The sequence below is a fragment of the Somniosus microcephalus genome, chromosome 26 (assembly GCF_052327205.1).
Source record: "Somniosus microcephalus isolate GS21.2 chromosome 26, FLI_Smic_1.0, whole genome shotgun sequence".
Classification (NCBI taxonomy): Eukaryota; Metazoa; Chordata; class Chondrichthyes; order Squaliformes; family Somniosidae; genus Somniosus; species Somniosus microcephalus.
This window is the reverse complement of record NC_141012.1, coordinates 9,883,923-9,903,277: the sequence shown is the minus strand read 5'-3', so window position 1 is coordinate 9,903,277 and position 19,355 is coordinate 9,883,923. Positions and strand designations below refer to the sequence as shown.

The 19,355-nt window shown below is 45.8% G+C and overlaps 1 long non-coding RNA gene across 1 annotated transcript in view; it reads right to left on the bottom strand.

Moving 5' to 3' along the window:
• Positions 1 to 2,470: 2,470 nt before the first annotated feature.
• The window catches only part of LOC147100276 (uncharacterized), a 50,659-nt gene continuing 33,774 nt past the window's right edge, over positions 2,471 to 19,355 (bottom strand). The window contains exons 2-3 of the long non-coding RNA XR_015073704.1: positions 15,369 to 15,700; positions 2,471 to 5,139 (exon numbers count right to left, since the gene is read on the bottom strand). This is a non-coding gene — a long non-coding RNA (uncharacterized LOC147100276). The remainder of the gene's footprint in view (positions 5,140 to 15,368; positions 15,701 to 19,355) is intronic.

Here is a 19,355-nt window from a genome sequence, read left to right as displayed (position 1 = left end):
AGAGAGAGAGACTTCTGGAGAGATTCAACGCTGTGTGAAGGGGTTTTGGGTACTGAGCAGCACTTTGCAGGTTCATTTTCATTTGCCCTTCCTTGCTTCGCCAGCGCTCTGAGGTAGCGCCTCACTCCTCGGCCTTTGCGCCTTAAGACAGGTGTGAAGCGCCTGATTTAGCGCTCCAATCACCTCCAGGGGCGATAAAAGCCAAGTTTGCTGTTGGAGGCGATAATTAGCGCCAGGAGCTGAACTTTGCGCACGGCCGATAATGGCACCCCAAACGGGGCGATACTGAATTTTTCACCCATTATGTCTTCCGTGTACTTTTCATCTTTAATCTAAGTGATTAGATAATCTAACTCCACAAGGGCTCAGCAGGTTTATACAGTAAGTAGCTGAGCCATACAGACCAGAAATGCCCCAGATGTTCTGTGCCCAGGTGGCGGATGCCAGCCAGGGGTGGCAGAAGGGGCTTGCGTGCCCCTCAACTAGAGAGGGGGAAGTTGACCAAGGTTCCTGCTTCTTTCTGATCACTATCCAGTAACTCCCATGTTAAGCTTGCTTGTGCCAGTGTTTGGGTAAAGTGGGCTTGGCTGTGATGCACTTATGGTTGAATAGCATGCTGTGTAAGGTACCGCGAGTTACTGGCACCCATGGAACCGCATCCCAGCAAGGGAGAGGAGGTGAGGAGGTGGTGGGTTGGGGAAAAACTGGCATGGAAAGAAAAAAGAAATTAATTGTCATCCAATACCCACACACATGGAAGGTGCAGCAGAGATTGTTATGCAGCAACCCAGTGAATTTGTTTCTCTTCCTATAGTCCAGGGGTACTGAGTCTAGTTGTAACACTCTTACAGTTATCACTGCTGAGATGGGCAAAAACAGCATAGACAAGGTTCTGACGAAGGGTCCCAGAACTGAAACGTTAACTCTGTTTCTCTCTCCACAGATGCTGCCTGGCCTGCTGAGTGTTTCCAGCATTTTCTGTTGTTATTTCAGATTTCCAGCATCCGCAGTATTTTGCTATTAGACAAGGGAAGGCTTGGTGTTTCCGGGCCAATATGGCTCTCGACTTACTGGCTAATGTACTTACCAGAGGTGCCATCAGGGAAGCTCAAGGTTCTGTTATATTTTGCATGTAGTTATTCTGCTCCTCAAAATGGTATCCTGTTTCTCCGCAATTGGCGTATTTCACAATGTTATTTTCTTCATTGTATTTTGGTGTTCTCTGAGCTGAGCTATAGCTTTTCTTGTTATACCATTCTTCATTAAACTGTTGTTCACATTGTGATTCAAATTGCTAAGCTGCTCTTCATCTTTAAGTACTTTTCTTCACCTGCTGAACCTCCTACTCCCTTCCAGTGCTGCCTTCACCTGCTGATCGTGTGCTGTTCATCACATTAGTATACTTTTCTATACATTGTGTTGCTTCTCTTTATAGAATAAAGTTTGTGTGATTCTGCATGCTACCAGTATGTACCAGATACGTGTTGGCTGTGGGTGAGGCAGTAGAATTAGGGCCTCATACAATTTATGCATTTGTTTCTGTACAATTCATAATTCTGCTTCTGTACAATTAATAATTCTGCATTGCTCTGCTATCTCTCTACAATGATAACCCAGGTGTTATGGAAGAGATAAAGTAATATTTCCATATCTCCTCCTGAACCAGGCATTCTTAACTTATGTGTGATATGAACTGGCAAATGCACTTGAGCAATCCCAAGCATAATAATCTATATTAGTAACCTTGTATGTAATTGGAAGTGTGGTGCACTGTTTATTTAATAACCTTCTTCTGAGCCGAGCATTTTAATCTTAGTCACTTAATTGTTTTAATACTTGAGAATAAAAATACATGCAAGCATGAGTTAAAGGAGTCTTTGAGATCTAAGCGTTAGGTATTTTGGAACAAACTTACTTGAAAGGGGAAGGCCAGTTTGTGGGAATAAATGCATTAAACGGAAAGTACTTTGCCCATTTCATCTCTCACAATGTGTTCAGGTCAATCTCTTCCAAAAAGCCTGGTTGACTGACATTTGCTGAATCCACCCTTGAGTTCCAAATAGTCTGTGTGATTGCACTCTCCTTCAGAGGCGTATCTTTTATTCACCTCTTGTTCGAGCTTCACTTTTTGCTTTTCTTCTGTCATCACTACCCTCCCGAATGTGGCAACCCGTGTCAGCATTTGGCTCTGTGGGTTGATTAATGGCATTCAGTACCTCGCCAAAGCCCCATTTCTCATATCTGAGTTTTGACAGTGAGTGACGGTGAACGTTTTGACTGAGGGAGCCATCCTGACACACCCATGCTCTCCTTACCCACATACGAACGTAAGAAATTGATGGGCAGGAAAAGACCAACTGGTCCATCAAGCCTGCCCCACACCAGTGATGGCCAGAGCATCATGACTAAACACTTCCTTCCCCCCCCTCACCCCTTACCCCCAGTAACCCCTTACCCCCCACTCCCCCGCAGCCATGTATTCTCCTTGAAGAGGCAAAATAACCCAGGGACAATAAGGGAAAAAACACCCTGGAAAAGTATGGTGTCAATAGATAGCGATTAGGTTTGGGAACCCTGGCTGATTTTGGCATTGCAGATTTGAACATGTGCCTAGAGATTTTTTTTTAAATGTCATCTTCATTTGTTTCTTTCCCTGCTTAAGGTTTACATATGGATTTGATATTCTTTGTTGGTGCCTCTAAGGTTTTTTTTTACTGGTGCAAACCACTGTACGATAGCAGCAGCCTGGACATCTTGGCAGGGGGCTTTGCATCATGTGACAAGAAGCGGCGAGTTTTTACAACATTATCATAGTGTTAGACCAAGGGGATTAAAATAAAAGTGCTGCAAGATAGGGGCCCCGAGACTACTGGAGGCTCAAGGAAACCAATCAGTTTTGTCCATTTTCAGCTCATGCATTGTGAGACTGAAACAAATACTGGTGTTACTGTAATAAAGCTACTTTAACATAGCATTCTAATATTAACTCCAAACCACCAAAATAAACACTTAAAACATAATGGCGCCAATTTTCTGAATGCGTGCTACTGATGGGGGAGTTTTACCTGCTGGCTGTACATCTTGGAATGCCACGGGCAGTGCACCTGCTAGTTACTGATGGGCACAGCTCTCTGCAGGTCATGTACATTTATAAAATTGATCGCACTAATTTTAGAGTAGGGTTAAGCTACATAGCTAGGATGGAGAGAGAGAGAACTTTACTGAAATAGTTTTTGAGCATTTGTATAAATGGATAGAAAGACAGACTTGCATTTATTTGAAGAAAGAAAGAGGTCTTTCACAACCTCGCACATCCCAAAGCGCTTTACAGCCAATGAATGAGGTACTTTTTGAAGTGTACTCACTGCTGTAATGTGGGAAATGTGGCAGCCAATTTGCACACAGCAATTTGATAATGACCAGATATTCTGTTTTTAAGTGTTGCCAAATCCCTCCATGGCCTCGTCCCTCCCCATCTCTGTAATCTCCTTCAGCCCCACATCCCCCCCGAGATATCTGCGCTCCTCTAATTCTGCCCTCTTGAGCATCCCTGATTATAATCGCTCAACCATTGGTGGACGTGCCTTCTGTTGCCTCGGCCCTAAGCTCTGGAATTCCCTGCCTAAACCTCTCTGCCTCGCTACCTCTCTTTCCTCCTTTAAGACGCTCCTTAAAACCTACCTCTTTGACCAAGCTTTTGGTCACCTGCCCTAATGTATCCTTATGTGGATCGGTGTCAAATTTTTTGTCTTAAAATACTCCGGTGCAACGCCTTGGGATGTTTTACTACGTTAAAGGCGCTATATAAATACACGTTGTTGTTGTTGATAAATATTGGCCAGGACACTGGGGAGAAACCCCCCGCTCTTCTTTGAAATAGTGCCATGGGATCTTGTCTGTCCACCTGAGAGGGCAGACAAGGCTTCAGTTTAACATCTCATCCAAAAGATGGTATCCTCTGATGGTGCAGCACTCCCTCAGTACAGAACTGGAGTATCAGTCCAGATTGTGTGTTCACATCCCTGGAGTGGGGCTTGAATCCATAACCTTCTGATTCACAGGCAAGAGTGCTACCCACTGAGCCACAGCAGCACCTGTTCCTGTGTTCCAAACCAATGCAATAAATTGCTAATTTTATCCCAGTTAGTGTAGCACTACAAGTGTATATGATGTAAGTAGGTTTTGTATAGAAATATTAATGAGAAAGGTTCAGTTAGTTCAGCATTTGTTGCCCGGCGTGGATTTGCCACAGGCGATGTCTGTTGGAAGCCAATAATAAATGTAAGGATATGCCATTAGGCTCTGTACCCAGGAGATTCACCGAGATGCGAGGATCTAACTTGACAAGTTTCTGAATTATCAATTATGCAGCCACCAACTGGTTGTAAAACAACCCAAAAGAGATGCTAATAGGCTGAGGCAGGCCTCTCCAAATCCTTCCACGTTGAGTTTAAAGCTCCTTTCGACATAATTTAAAAATGAATTGAACATTCTTGAAAGATAAAGTCCAAGAGGGTCAAATGGAGGCACTCAACACGGGATCATCATTTCATCTGTCCTAATATTAATATGAAAGATGTTTAATAATTTCAGAAATGTGGTCTTGCATCCACACCGTTGTAATGTAAATTAATTGCACTGTTTTGGATTCTTACCCAAGGCTTCAAAACTGTTCCCCCCTCCCGCTGTCTCCCGAAGACACTGATTCATGCTAGGGATGATTCTACAATTGCCAGTAGCTCTATGGTATTGCACCTGAATAGTGCAAGGTGAAATACCACAGAGCTATAGTTCAAGTGCAAGGCCACACCATTGAGTCTTGCCTGGATATTTAACTGTGAGAGCATCAGAGCAGAGTCCAATCCAGTTCTCATTTGATGAACGTGACAACAGTGAATACACTTCAAAAAATACCTTATTGGCTGTAAAGCGTTTTGGGACGTCCGGTGGTGGAGAAAGGCGCTATATAAATGCACGCCTTTCTTTTTTCTAATTCACACACACACACACACGAGCATTTTCCAGCAGAAGTCAGTGAAGAGTGGGAATCCCCTTCCCTCGACTGAGGCTCGCCACCACCTTCTCAAGGGCAACTAGGGACGGACAATAAATGATGGCCTTGCCAACGATGCCCACATCCTGTGAATGAATAAGAAAAGGCACATTGGTATCATCCCTACTGTTGTCCTGGCTTGAATCAACTAACTCAACACAGAGTGGGGATTTTGAACCTGTGATCTTCCTGACCTATATAACTTGGTCACCACACCAGGTGGCGCTTCTACCTTCTAGGCCATTGGAAACCTAACCTTTTGCTTCTTGATTTACCTAATCTTCTCTCTCTTAGGTTTGGGGGTACCATAGGCCATGTTCCTTTACCCAGATAACTCAATTAAAAAACTAACTAACGTAAACAGAGTCAACTCAACAATGATTGTACTGTTGAATGAAGCTGCTTTCCATAATCTGGTCCCAGATCACCTTACCACATGTGGCCAGGGCCTCCTGTCTGAGATTCCCCCTGGCCTTTGCCCAGGAATAAATGACTAAAGGTTATGCTGATGTCACACGCCAGGTACTGATCCTGTATTGTGGAAACAGCTATTGCTTCCACACTGGGAAAAATCATACAGGAAGCAGCTAATGCCTGAATACAAAAAGAAAATACTGCAGATGCTGGAAATCTGAAATAAAAACAGAAAATGCTGGAGAAACTCAGCAGGTCAGGCAGCATCTGTGAAGAGAGAATCAGAGTTAACGTTTCAGGTCGATGACCTTTCGTCAGAATGCCTGAATATGTTAGGAACATTACAAGTCTAACTGAGTGACTTTTTTGACACACCAACTATCCGAGTGAAGCCATTTGCAGCCTTCATCTGAACCCTGAAATAAGATTCCTGCTTTGAAATCAACCCTTTCCATCTGTTATTCTTTTCTAATCCCTGTTTTATGTGGAGATTTAGGGTTCTGTTGGTAATTTAATATTTTGTTTACACGTAAAAATCCACTCCATAATCTCCTCATAATGAACATTTTCGAAGTTTCTTTTTATCTCGGCAATTTTCTCTGCTAATTTTCTTCCATTCGGCAAACATTGACTCCTTTCTGTAGTAGTGTGAGCAGTCCCTGGTACCTTGCCACGATGGCACTGTTTGTGACAGAGTCAAGGCAAGGCACTCAGAGATCTCCCTGGACCAGAAGAATCTGAGGGCAGTTGTATCGCCCATATTACCACACCGGTTGACTCATCACAGGCTGAGATTGGAATCTGAGCACATTCTTACCTTGGGCTGTATGGCTTGGGCTGGTTAAATGTGCCGAGCCATTTTTGAAGGTATTTGAGGATGAGGAACTCCCAGGGTTACAGACAAAAAAAGCGGGGCCGTGGGACTAAGCACGACCACTCTTCCAAAGAACCAGCACAGGCATGACGGGCTGAACGGCCTTCTCCTGTGTTGTTCAGTTTCTATGATTCTAAGCCACCTTTTAATGAGTCAGCATCACCATACCTAGGGGATAAGGGGAGAAAGGGCGGTGGAAGCAGATTCCATCGGAACTTTCAAAAGGCAATTGGACATGTATTTGAAGAGAAGTAATTTGCAGGGTCATGGGGGGGGAAATGCTGGGGTGTGGGACTAAATTGAACGGCTCTTTCAAAGAGCTGGCACGGGCACGACGGGCCGAATGGCCTCCTTCTGTGCTGTAAGATTCTTTGAAGGCTTCAGGAAGAATCTGTTGCTGCAACAGCCGGGAATAGCCCGTGCTTGTCTTGTGTGGCATTGAGCCATACAGAGCAGGAATATTCCTGTTCTTTTCATTGTCAATTTTCTCACCTTTGCTCCTGTTTCAAAGGCATTCTCCCCTGTGATTCCACAGACACTGACTGTCCTCTGATAATGCAGGCACACAGTTACTGTTCATGTGTGAGCTTTGATGGTGAGTGGCAACAGGCTGTAGTGTGCAGGTAGTGGCTGATTCTAGCAGCAAGAACACCGGGAGTGTCATCACTGTTGTAATGTAGGAAATGTGGCAGCCAATTTGCGCACAGCAAGGTCCCACAAAAAACAATGAGATAATGACCAGATAATCTGTTTTAGTGATGTTGGTTGAGGGATAAATGTTGGCCAGGACACCGGGGACAACTCCCCTGCTCTTCTTCAAATAGTGCCCGTGGGATCTTTTACATCCACCTGAGAGGATTTAACGTCTCATCTGAAAAGTGGCACCTCTGACAGTGCAGCACTTCCTCAGTGTCAGTCTAAGTTATGTGCTCAAGTATTTTGGAGTGCAGCTTGAACCCATGACCTTCTGACTCTGAGTTGAGAGTGCTACCGACTGAGCCAAGGGTATTCTCTTTCAGACGCTGACCTATTGGGTATCCCTAGCATTTTCTATTCCTGTTTCTGACTTGCAACAATCACGCAGTTTTTCCTTCAGTCCAATCCAACCTTGCTTGCCATCGCAGTTCGGAAAGATGGTTCAGACGAATTTATTTTGCAAGAGTTCGTGGAACTCTGACAAGACTGTTAATGTCCCTTCCTCGCCGTGTGTGTTTACAATGGTGCAGGTGCATGTGTGGGCAGCGGGCAGAAGGTGGCTGGCATTGGTAAGGCAGACGCGCGGATCAGTTCAATGCCATTGCTGGCCACAATCCCAGTGCTATCCAAGGCAACATACGATTCAGTTCAGAAGTGATATTTAATCCCTGTTATTAATTCGGCACGGTTGGATGAGCAATCATCCATCTGGCAACTAACAAGCGCCTGCAAATTGGTAGATTTCTCTCATGACGGTCATTACAATTCTGCAGGATTCAACTTCTTTTGTATGTCGACAATTGATGCTTTTGTCTTGTGGGACGAGAATCTATTTCTTTTTACCCCCCAGTTTTCTCCTCCCCTGAAGGGGACATGGAAACACAGGTGCTGCCTGAACCCTCACCCAAGCAGCTATTTTTCATGCAGGAGCTTCAATGATCAGTATTGGGAGTAGTTTTTTTCCCCTTCATTTCTTCACCACTTTCCCTTGTAGGGCAGCGTGATGTAGTGGAAGGATTCGCAGGCTGATTAGCAGTCCAACAGGCCGCAACGTGAACGCTTCTTCCATCTTTACTTACCAGCCGATGGGGTGGTTGGTCCTAATATGACGGGAGGTTTTTATGGGCTCCCAAAAAACCCATTAATTGGGGGCAGGGGGTGGAGCCATCCATGCCCAATGGACGCGAGTATCCCGCTGGATGTTAACCCAGTATTCCAAGCTGGAGCTCCACCCACGGGATTCAAACCCTGTACCTTCTGACTCAGAGGCGGGAATGCTACCATGAAGCCAAAGGCTCGCACCGATTGGGAGTTAATGGAGTTGGGGTAAGTCCTCACAATCAAGCCCACACTTTCCATTGGCTAGCACTGGGGAACTCCAGCTGATTTGTCCACCTGTAGCCCACAGACGGTGCAGGCACTAATGGATAGAAAGAAAGAAAAAAGACTTGCATTTATATAGCACCTTTCATAACCTCAGGATGTCCCAAAGCTCTTTACTGTCAATGAAATACTTTTGAAGTGGAGTCACTGTTGTAATGTGGGAAATGCGGCAGCCAATTTGCACACAGCAAGGTCCCACAAACAGCAATGTAATAATGACCAGTTTTTTTTACGTTGATTGAGGGATAAATATTGGCCAGGACACCTGGGATAATTCCCTTAGCACTTCTTCGAAATAGTGCCGTGGGATCTTTTACATCCACCTGAGAGAGCAGACCTCAGTTTAATGTCTCATCCAAAAGACGGCACCTCTGACAGTGCAGCACTCCCTCAGCACTGGGAGTGTCAGCCTGGATTTTTGTGCTTAGTCTCACGGAATGGGACTTGAACCAACAACCTTCTGACTCAGAAGAGAGGGTGCTACCCACTGAGCCACAGCTGACACTTGCTGCAGCCCTGACTGAGACCAATCAGCCCAGTACAGGGAGTACTCAGATCTAAAAGCTTTCTGGTCCATATGGCTTGGGTATTGCTGCTAGTGTGGAGTTCTCAAAATGAATCACTTGCTCTTTAGCACAAATATTGCAATATAAGGGCCACACACAAGTGTTAGTCAGACACACACTATTGGGTTGAAGTCACGTATGTAATATTAATGATGGACATGTTAGCACATTTATATGAAGTTCTTTTGTCTGTTTTTTCACCAAGTTAACACCTCTGTTAAAATAGCAGAGGGATTTCATATGAATACTTTAGTATATTTGTTACTGGTATCACACAGTGTGATCACAATCCAAGTGTTGTTCAACTGTGTTCAACTACATAAAACAAATTCTCTCTCTCTCTCTCTCTCCTCCAAGCAGTGATGTATTATGGACTAGACTGGACTGGATGGGATGAGGGTTTGAGGACATGTTCCCAGTGATTGATGCAGCCAGTAGTCAACCATGGTCCATTTCATGGAAACATGGATAAAGGGTAAAGGTTCGAGTCCCAGTCCCAGCTGCAGGCAGGAGCCTTATCTGCTGGCAGTGAGTGTTGAACAATCGTGGGCTGCGTGCAGCTGAATTTTCGCTACGCACTGTTACTGAGACAATGCTCCCTGCCAGCGGCAAGGGATGGGAAAGTGACCCCTAAAAAATATAAGAGGAACGCTTAAAGGAGATGGCTAGCTTATAGAGGAAAGTGTTCAGCATAAGGTGCCCCATGCAGTTAACATCAGAAAATAGAAACATAGAAGATAGGAGCAGGAGTAGGCCACTCGGACCCTCAAGCCTGCTCCACCATTCAATGCAATCATGGCTGATCATCCAAATTCAGTACCCGGCCCCTGCTTTCTCCCCATACCCCTTGATCCCTTTAGCCTTAAGAAATATATCCAACTCCTTCTTGAATATATTTAATGAATTGGCCTCTACTGCCTTCTGTGGTAGAGAGTTCCACAGGTTCACCACTCTCTGGGTGAAGAAATTCCTCCTCATCTCTGTCCTAAATGGTCTACCCCTTATCCTTAGACTGTGACCCCTGGTTCTGGACTCCCCAACCATCGGGAACATCCTTCCTGCATCTAGTCTGTCCAATCCTGTCAGAATTTTATAATTTTATAAGTTTCAATGAGATTATTAAAAACATCTCTGTTGTAGAGAATATTTGTGACTGTGCAGTTCCCTCCTTCCCTTTTATCTTGGGTTTCCTTTTTTTAACCTCACACAATGTTTGTGTCAATTTTCAAGGTCAGTATCCTTTCCAATCATGGAAGTCAACTGGCAGGTTGGGAAGATTCTGCACTGGCCAGGCACAGCTATGCGTTGAGATTGATTGATTTTTGTCTGAGATTGATAGAGGTAAAGGTATTAAGGGATACGGAACCAAGGCGGGTAGATGGAGTTAAGATGCAGATCAGTCATGTTCTAATTGAATGACGGAACAGGCTCGAGGGGCTGAACGGCCTCCTCCTGTTCCTATGAGCTACAACATAGCTTGATCAGCAACCCAACACCCCAACTGATTTTCTTTTGAAACCCTTTCAGTTTTTTTAAAGTGAAGCAGAGCCAATAGACGCTCGTGGGTCCACAGTCAATTACTGTACAGTGCTTATTCATCTGACAGAAAAGTGTGCCTATAAAACTAATACCTGCTTTCCTTACACTGCTCTGTAAATGCAAGCTGCAAACACTGTGACTATCTGAAGATGCTACAGACACACTACATGGAGCGAAAGCATTGGGTGATAGCAGAGACAGAATAGAAATATTCATCATATTGAAATGCTAATGGTGTATTTATAGGAAATTATATTTAAATTAGGCACAAATCGCCCTCTCAGCCAAGTAATGTGGCCAAAAGGCACAAAAGTTGTAATTATATTTCTGAATTAATATCATATTCCTGTGCAGAGTCCAGTTAGCTTATTGAAGCTGCAGACATCACATTAATGGCGTATTTGTAGGGAATATAAATTCTGTAACAAAACTAGGAATACATTTAATGTTACACGCACCGCTGTGATGGTCTCAGACAATTTATTTTCTTTTAAGGATCATTTATATGAGTGGTGGTTTGTTTTACTAAGTGCATCGCCCACTGTGGGACTGAGCCACAGAGACCAGGAGGGACTCGAGTTCAACCCCCAATCTGTAGTGAGTTCGCTGATTTCAACCAAGGTGGAGTTAGGGAGTAATAATCATCCTCAACCCCCACTGGGTTAGGGAGGGGAGAAACCAGCCGGGGGGGTTCTGCTCCTGATTGCTGTCCAGTGACCCGTGCTGCAAAGTAAACCCATGTGGACGGCAGGTGAGCTGAGAATTGGGCCACTGATGTTTACTTTTGCAAGGGTTTGCAGGCCCCACACTAGCTTGCCCTGGCTAATCTCAAGCTTCCGTCATCCAACTTCATTGTGGCACCAAAACCGGAGGACAATGCGCTGTCACATCAGGAATGAATGCGGATTTGATTCTCACACATCCTCCTTCAACAGCACCCACAAGAATCAAGTTCAGAAAGTGGCAGGGGAGAGAGTGTGATGTAAACAATGTATTTTTGCCTAGTCTTCTTTTGGTGGCTGTTTCTTTGAACCCAGTCGCAAAGAAAGAATTCAAAGAAAACAGCTGCTGTCATAAGCTCCATCCCAGCTTAAGAACATCAGAATTAGGAGCAGGAGTCGGCCGTATGGCCCCTCAAGCCTGCTCTGTCATTCAATAAGATCATGGTTGATCTTCGACCTCGTCTCCACTTCCCAGCCATATTCCCATTCCCTTGAATCCCTTAGTACCCAAAGATCTATCGATCACAGCCTTGAACATACTTAACGACTGAGCATCCATAGCCCTCTGGGGCAGAGAATTCCAAAGATTCACAACTCTCTGAGTGAAGACATTTCTCCACATCTCAGTCCTAAATGGAGGACCCCTTATCCTGAGACTGTGACCCCCTAGTTCTAGACTCTTCAGCCATAAGTCAATACAAATGTTGTCGCGTTTGTTGGTTGCCTCCACAGTTACAGGCCTGAAAGAGGAGCCAAGCCACATAATTCAAGCATAAACAATGATGTGTAGTTTTCATCACTTGGGCAAGGTAAAGGAAGCCAGCCAATGCCCGTCGAATCAGTTAGTGCCACAGGGATGAGTAGAGTAGAAAAATGATGGGAAGAAAGAAAAAAACCAGGGAAGGAAATTTTGAGTGGGTCAATGGCTGAACGAAAGAGCCCTTGGGATGGTGAGACTACACTACTCCTATGGGTGACGGTGCACTATTAGTCAAGCACCACCGCTCCTTTACAAATCCATGCTGACAATCCCTAATTAACCCATTCCAAGGGCTGGATTTTGCCAGCTCTGGGGAGGCGGGTTTGGAGGTGAGACTGCCGGGAAAATGGCAGAATTTGGGGGCGGGTGCCCAACCCGCCTCCGTGCCATCTTGCCAGGAGGCGGGTAGCCGTCCCGCGCCAGGTCCTGTCTCCTTGGAGGCGGGAAGGGGATTACAGCCACTTATCTGCCTGTTAACAGGTAGTTGACAGGCAGATAAGAAGATTATCCCCATTTTGCCCACACAAGTGCGGGCTTCTCGAAGGCTGCGAACCCCGCCAGGGTCACCGAGGCGAGCAGTGGGTCTGCGGGGTGCAAAAGTGCGCTGCGATGGTAAGTGATGGGTGCAAGTGTGGAGAGGTGAGTATGTGAGGTAAGTGGAAACTATTAGAAAAAGTTTACTTACCTTTGTTTCTTCCTGCAGGCTTCAAGAGTTGGGGATGCGGAGAGTCTCGCACCTCCGCGGTAGAGATGACAGATGGCCGCTGCATTCTCCAATGCAACAACCATCTAATTTCTGCAAAAGAAAGAGGTTTGATGAGGTCTTGAATTCAAGAACTCATCAAACTACAGAGAATGTCAGTGTTTGACAGCTTCACAGAGCTGTCAAATGATGGCAATTCATCTGTCAAAAATTTTTGACAGATGAAACATCATACGCTGACGTTCTCTGTAACCGACTTCCCCTTAATTGGCCTGCTGAACCCGCTGGGCGGGCTTAACAAGGTCAATCAAGGGAAAATAGCGTGGGTTGGCCAGAAGTTGATGGAGGCGGGACTGAAACCCGACAAGTGGGAGTCCCGCCTCCAAAAGCTCCCCATTGGCAAAATCCATCCCTTAGTGTCCATTTATCGTTTATTGCGAGGGGTATTGAATAGTAGGGAGGTTATGCTTCAGTTATAGAGGGCATTGGTGAGACCACATCTGGAGTACTGTGTACAGTATTGGTCTCCTTATTTAAGGAAGGATGTAAATGCGTTGGAAGCAGTTCAGAGAAGGTTTACTAGACTAACACCTGGAATGGGCGGGTTGTCTTATGAGGAAAGGTTGGACAGGCTAGGCTTGTATCCGCTGGAGTTTAGAAGAGTAAGAGGTGACTTGATTGAAACATGTAAGATCCTGAGGGGTCTGGACAGGGTGGATGTGGAGAGGATGTTTCCACTTGTGGGAGAATCTAGAACTAGGGGTCACTGTTTAAAAATAAGGGGTCGCCCATTTAAGACAGAGATGAGGAGACATTTTTTCTCACAGAGGGTCGTGAGTCTTTGGAACTCTCTTCCTCAGAGGGCGGTGGAAGCAGAGTCTTTGAATATTTTTAAGGCAGAGGTAGATAGATTCTTGGTAAGCAAGGGGATGAAAAGTTATCGGGGGTAGGCAGGAATGTGGAGTAATCGGATCAGCCATGATCTTATTGAATGGCGGAGCAGGCTCGAAGGGTCGAGTGGCCTACTCCTGCTCCTAATTGGTATGTTCGTACGTAGTCATTTATCCCGCATTGTGAACTCTAGCGGAGGGGGTTATTTCTGAGTATACACTTATTGCAAGGAACCTACATGCACTGCCAGTGGGAGAGGTTCCTCAATCCCAGCACATACTTGGAAAGTTAGTCCCTGGCACCTTATCCACAACTGAGATGGACAATAACGGGCAACTCATGGCCGTTCATTACCCGGCATTTTGTGGCTCCGGAGGGTGAAAGTTGGAGATGTGAAAAGTGCGGCCCCTCTCTCTCTACTGGCTGTCAAACAGGGATCGGCATCACACGGGTGCCGCACAAGAGGACAACCGGGCTCAGAGGTCTCCGATTGAGCATGCTCTCCAAGGAGCATGAAAACTAATGCCAGCTGCTGGGTGTTTTAATAGGATAGACTCACACTCGCTCTGAAATGGGTAGACACCGATGAGATCGCTTCCACTATGGGCCCTGCAGCCTCACGATAAAGACTACTTTCATTCCATACGGACTGACGTCTGAGGTGAAAAGGTCAGTGCTCCAACCCACCGCACCGCCAGTCCCTTGCGCCTTGAACATGTTAAGAATTTCGTCGGAGGATGAAGTCATACAAATTTGTGATTATTTCTCATAGTTATATTATTAATAAGGCTGGGCTTCCCTTCCATAGAAGTTTAGCTAATATTTATGTTGGCCCATTCTCATCATACGAGGCTATATTCTGCCCAACCTGCTGTGCCTTTGTGTTTCAGACGTTTCCAGCTGTGACATTTATCGAGTAACAGAGCCCCTGAGACGTGACAGAACCAAAAGGTTGAGTCCTGCAGCGAGTGATCAGCTCCTGCTGCTGCCATCATGACATTTTTTGACAAATTAAACTGACTATTTTCATAACACAGTGCTTGCAGCAGTCGGAGATGCATTTTTAGCTCGACCTGCAGCCCTCTCTGCCAATACATGCCGTCTTTGATCAGTTCTGTTCATACATTGGAGCACGCTTTTGCCCTAATGTTCTCTCCTCCCCTCTCTCCTCTCTCTGAAGGTGTTGACTCATGGTGCAATTTGGTTCCTCGGCCACCAGCAGCCGTAGAACCTCAGAATCGTACAGCATGGAAGCAGGCCATTTGGCCCATCCTGCCCATGCTGGCTCTATGGAAGAGCTATCCAATTAGTTCCACTCACCTGCTCTATCCCCATAGGCCTGAAAATGTTTCCTTTTCAAGTATATATCCAATTCCCTTTTAAAAGTTGCTATTGAATGTGCTTCCACTGCCCTTCCAGGCATTGTGATTCTGTGAGCCCAATCGCTATCATCAGGCTGTGGGGCTGTGGAAGGACACCCTACTACGATAGCAAAATACTGCGGATGCTGGAAATCCGAAATAACAACAGAAAATGCTGGAAAAACTCAGCAGGCCAGGCAACATCCGTGGAGAGAGACATAGAGTCAATGTTTCAGGTCGAAACCATTCTACAGAACTGAGAGATGTTTCTCTCTCCACGGATGTTGCCTGGCCTGCTGAGTTTTTCCAGCATTTTCTGTTGTTATTTCAGATTTCCAGCATCCGCAGTATTTTGCTATCGTACTAGTGTTTGGTTCACTGCCACACCTCTTCTAGGAATGCCTACCTTGAAGAAGTTCTGCTCTTCTCTTCGACGGGATCTCCGTTTGGCTCTTCATCCTTGTTCATCCCCATTTCCCAGCCCCCTACTGGCCTTTTAATCTGTTTCATTTCCTGTGTTTTTTCAGCTCTGACGAAGGGTCTTCGACCTGAAACGTTGACTCTGCTTCTCTCTCCACGGATGTTGCCTGGCCTGCTGAGTTTTTCCAGCATTTTCTGTTGTTATGAAGGACACCCTAGTTGACCCTGATCCTTCATCACCTGATGCCCGTAGACTCCACAGATCGAAGGCACTGAATCAAATTGTGACACTCATACTACCACCCTGACTGAGGCCATCTAAAAAGAAAAAAGAAAGACTTGCATTTATGTAGCACCTTTCACAACCTCAGGACGTCCCAAAGCGCTTTACAGCCAATGAAGTACATTTGAAGCATAGTCACTGTTGTCATGTAGGAAACCCGGCAGCCAATTTGCACACAGCAAGGTTCCACAAACAAACAATGTGATAATGACCAGATCATCTGTTTTAGTGATGTTGATTGAGGGATAAATATTGGCTAGAACTCCCCTGCTCTTTGAAATAATGCCTTGAGATCTTTTACGTCCACCTGAGAAAGTAGACAGGGCCTCGGTTTAACATCTCAACCAAAAGACAGCACCTCCAACAGTGCAGCATTCCCTCAGCACTGCCCTGGAGTGTCAGCCTAGATTTTTGCACTCAAGTCTTTGGAGTAGGACTTGAACCCACAACCTTCTGACTCAGAGGTGAAAGGGCCACCCACTGAGCCACGGCTGACACTTATTCAGCACGCGGTGAATACTGAACCTGGGATCTTCCAAGCCATTGGAGAAGGCCTAGTTTATTTCCTAAAATACATTTCTAACCCATTGCCTCCACCTAAGCTCCAACTCACATCTCAAAAAAAAAATCTAAGACATTCTCAATCATCCATAGTGCTTGTGAATTACACATGATGGCCTGCCTTTCCTTTCATTTGTAACAGGGTTAATTGGGGGCAATTTTAAGCCAACCCACCCATCGGCTTCCCTCCTGGCGAATGAGGTTAAAATTCGTGTCTATAAACTGCAGTACTTGGTGGAACATGACTCATATCTCTTGTTCTGGTGCTTAAAACTGATGGCTCTTCTGTCCCTTTAAATCTCGGAAGGTGATGCTCTTGCACCGGGGTAAGTTTAGGTTTTGCACGCGTTAACATACATTATTGATTTCTCCTGCAGGACTGATAGCGCATAATAGACACCCAGGTCATCCCAACCTTGCAGGGGCCTTACAGACAGGAACGCACACCCAAACATTGGTTTAATAATATAGGAACATAGGAATGAGCATTATTGAAAGGGACCATTGCAGTTGGCTTGGCTGGTTCCAAAGTTTGCACAGTATCGCGCACTATGAGGCCGTTCATGCAGTCCCAGAGCAACGGTAATGTACGGTCAGCTCAATTTAGATATATCTTAGAGATGCCAACCTTCCAGGATTGTCCTGGAGTCTCCAGGAATTAAAGGAGAAAAATCATAGAGATATATAAAATTGTGTTTTATTTATCTTCTTTGAACACTTTTATTAATTAGTTAGAAAAATGTTAAAGATGGGAAATGAGGCTATTTGACTGACAGTTGTACTGTCCTATCATGTACCGAAGAATACGTTCACCCTCCAGCTGGCCGTGATGATGGCGATGCGCTCCGAGGATGGACCAATGGCGGGATTGTGGGGGTGGGGTGGTTTGGAGGTAGGAGGTCATGTGATGAAACCTCCTGGAGTAAGTCCACTCGGAATTGGCAACCCCAGTGGTGTTTGCAGCGTGGCATGCATTACACATGGGAACAGCAAGGGGTAGGGCATGGAACGTCGGGCACTAGCAGCAATGGAAGTGCACCTGGCTGCCATTCATTACCGCCATTTTTCCTACTCCAGCTACAGGAAACTTTCGATTTACCGGCACCTAAATAACCGGAAATCTCGGTTAACCGGCAAAATTCAGGAGTAGGTTCAGGTAACTTTTATTACTTTTTTTACTCCATTTGTTGCTGTGCAAGGGTGTGGCTGCAGCTGTTGCTAAGCTACAGAGACACTTGCAACTTGTGCCCATTGTTCTGAAGCTGCAACAGGGGTTGTTGCTTTATACGGAGCTCTCAGCTCCGTATCTTTTACTATAGCGTTCAGTTATCCGGAATTTTTGATGAACCGGCACCACGTCGGTCCTGTCCGTGCCGGATAAAAAAAAGTTTCCTGTACTATGAACTTGTATCCCCTTGCAATATTTGGCTAGTAAAGGCTATAAAAACAAAGGCTCAATAGGTAAGGGTAGTCTAATGCCAAGGAGAAGGACATCCAGGATCCAAATGTGTTTTTTTTTAATCCACACCAGCCTCCCGTTGAGTTGCCTTTTCCAAGCACGTGTTCAACAACTACAGCACTGCTCAGCGGAAACCCCTTAATGTAAGCAACCTGGAGGGCCCCAATGAGGCTCGCTGTGCACTATGTGCTGGAGTGCACCGGGCACATCAGGTACTACACTGAGCCAGCAATCAATGGTGCAACATAAGCTAGTCATTGCATTAAAGAAAGACTTACATTTATATAGCACCTTTCACGACTACCAGACATCTCAAAGCGCTTTACAGCCAATGAGGTGTAGTCACTGTTGTAATGTGGGAAACGCAGCAGCCAATTTACGCACAGCAAGCTCCCACAAACAGCAATGTGATAAATGACCAGATAATCTGTTTCTTGTTATGTTGATTGAGGGATAAATATTGGCCCCAGGACACCGGGGACAGCTCCCCTGCTCTTCTTCGAAATAGTGCCACGGGATCTTTTACGTCCACTTGAGAGGACAGATGGGGCCTCAGTTTAACGTCTCATCCAAAAGACGGCACCTCCGACAGTGCAGCACTCCCTCAGCACTGCACTGGAGTGTCAGCCTGGATTTTTGTGCTCAAGTCCCTGGAGTGGGATTTGAACCAACAACCTTCTGACTCAGAGGTGAGTGTGCTACCCATTGAGCCACAGCTGACATGCCCCTCTTTCTGTTATGCCCCTCAAACACTTTGGGCAGGATTTTCATTCGGCCATGGAGACGGGATTGGAGGCGTGTGGGGGGTTAAAATCTCGAAATCGGGGGGCACAAATCCATCCCGCCCCCAACCTGCCTCCATGCCAGTTTCAAAGGAGGCGGGTACCCGACCTGTGCTGGGAGCCGCCTCCCCGAGGCGGGAAGGGGATTAGTGCCAATTAACTGCCTGTTAACAGGTAGCTAACAAGCAGTTTTTAGCCTAATCCCTATTTTTATTCCTGAAGTATGGGATTCCCGACGGCTCCAAACCACGCCAAGTTAGCGAGGCAGACCATCGGGCTGAAGGGCTTGGAGGGTTCCAGATGTCCGGTGTTCAGGTGAGTGATGGGTGCATGAGTGCAGAGGTAAGTGTGTTTGGTGTGTGTAAAGTGTTTAAAGAAGTTTTACTTACCTTTACAGCCTTCCTTCCTTCAGGTCTCGGGAGTCCCTCATCTCACCGGCACAGAAAGCAGAATGGCCGCGAGCTGTCAAAAGTTGCAGCATTCAACTTTCTGTTCTGGGGAGATCTCTAAATCATCCTGAGAGGAAGGAATTAACTTGGAGTACAGATTGTCAGTGTTTGACAGCTTCAAAGAGCTGTCAAACGCTGATATTTCATCTGTCAAAAGCTCTTGACAGATGAAATGTCAATCTGTGATGTCACCTGTTGCCGGGTGGCCCTTAATTGGCCTGCTGAGCCCGCTGGGTGGGCTCAACAAGGTCAATCAAGTGACAATCGCATGGGTTGGCCACAACTCGATGGAGGCGGGACTACAACCCGAAAAGTTGTAGTCCTGCCTCCTACATGCCTCCAGTATCAAAATCCAGCCCTTTCTCTGTCCAATATGGTCAGGCATTGCTTATCTTTACTGGGTCTTCCCACTAGATGTTAGCTGCTGGAGTTGATCAGA